Source organism: Lathyrus oleraceus, chromosome 6 (assembly GCF_024323335.1).
Source record: "Lathyrus oleraceus cultivar Zhongwan6 chromosome 6, CAAS_Psat_ZW6_1.0, whole genome shotgun sequence".
Lineage (NCBI taxonomy): Eukaryota > Viridiplantae > Streptophyta > Magnoliopsida > Fabales > Fabaceae > Lathyrus > Lathyrus oleraceus.
The window spans coordinates 334,411,935-334,413,747 of record NC_066584.1 but is presented as its reverse complement, the minus strand read 5'-3'; the positions used below and the strand labels follow the sequence as shown (position 1 = coordinate 334,413,747).

The 1,813-nt window shown below is 29.5% G+C and overlaps 1 non-coding gene across 1 annotated transcript; it reads left to right on the top strand.

Moving 5' to 3' along the window:
• The first annotated feature begins 1,042 nt into the window (after nucleotides 1–1,042).
• On the top strand, nucleotides 1,043–1,116 carry TRNAI-UAU (transfer RNA isoleucine (anticodon UAU)). The gene has a single exon. It is a non-coding gene; the product is annotated as a tRNA-Ile (tRNA).
• The last annotated feature ends 697 nt before the right edge of the window (nucleotides 1,117–1,813 follow it).

Sequence of the window (1,813 nt, the reverse complement as noted above, 5' to 3'; positions counted from 1 at the left end):
AGTATAGAACTATATAGTAAACCATATATCTAAACTGCAAAATTGCCCTTATAATTAAGTTTAAATATTTTGAAACTAGACTTTTTTGGAACAACGATAGTACAATATTTGAAGCCAATTTTTAAGAACCCAACCAACCAAGCCTGCTCTTATTAATGTTTCCATCCAGGCCTGTCCTCAGTATGGGACTAACGTTACCCCTGCTATTTAGGGTAATCTACTTACACCTTATGTCAAATAATCTTTATTGGTGAAAAATCATTAAGTAAACTACTATTACCGGTGAAGTAGTAATGAATGGCTCAACAAACGTTCAAGAGAGAGGGTTCTTAAATATCTTTATCATAGTGACAGAGGAAGAGTTAATTACATTTCCATCTTATACTGTGTTTATTGTGTATCTAATATCTACCCAACTCATATCACAGATAAATTTTCTATAAAAAGGAACTGGAAAAACAGCGTCAATAATGACTATAGTACTCCTATCTTACCATGCTAAATCATAGAGTTACAGTTAATAACAAAAAAAGACATTTAACGGTTTGATTTTATACAAACATATACATTGTTTTTTTTTAAGATTTATCCAACTTTGCAGACACCTAAGTATTTTGAAAGTATATTCATACGTTGAGGACTCAAGATATATATGATATCTTGTTTTTCTTGCCATTATAAATCAATTCAATAGCATCAGCATCACTAGGTAGAGAAAAAGCCAAAGATAGGGATTGATTGATCTTTCTTGTATCATTATTCCACAACACATACTATAGGTGCAACTTTAGATTGTGGGAGAAGAAAGTCACTTTCAAATTTCTTTTCCTGAATCAACTCACATTGGTTTTTCATATAATTCTTCACACTATTTTATTGGTAACTATTCTTAGTTAAGGTTTTTACTGCATAACCAATGATTAGAAATTATATATAAAAAAAAGGGTAAAACCTGCTGTGATATGATAAATGGAAGAGTTTAAATTTTTGAAAACATAACGCATGCGAATAAAATAAAACAAGAAATAATTTCAAACGTGAAGGTCCCGTAGCTCAGTTGGTTAGAGCGTTGGTCTTATGAGCCGAAGGTCGCGGGTTCGAGCCCCGCCGGGACCAATTTTGCTAAGATTTAGTTTTTAAATGATAATCAACCATTTCAGCCATTTCTTTCGCTTCTACTACATGAGTTATCAACTTCCTTTTATACTTTTTTATTAGATCAATTAACCAATACTCTTATGAGTTAACCAATATTCTATAAACATTTTTAAAAATTTGGCTCCACCAAGAGAGAAGAATTAATATAATTAGGAAGGTAAATATAAAAATATATTTTTTAATTTTCGAATATTTATAATCACGTTAAATATAAATACTTAAATTTTACAAATATTATCTTCCATGTAAATATTTAGCCAAATTTAATTTAAAGAGATTTTAATCACATCTCCTATACTTTAAGGAAAGTTGAATCAATACACTAAAATTTTAAAACATTTTTTCTCAACCTTTTCTATTCTAAAAAATTGGGTGGCTATCACATAGCACACATTTTACTATTCTAAAATGTGTATTATTCAAATGTTAAACAAAAGAGGTAAAGTTGTTAATTGAACTAATTTAATGTTATGTAGAAGTTAGGGTGCCAAAATGAAAAATCATGTTACTCTCGTTTATTTATGTTGAAAAATGAGACCGAACGAGTCAAGTCAAATTAAATAGTTGAGTCTAAAATTTCATTCCACTTCATTTACTTACATGGATGGATAAAAATAGGTTGGATTAATGTAGGTTTTGTCGATCTTGAGTCTGA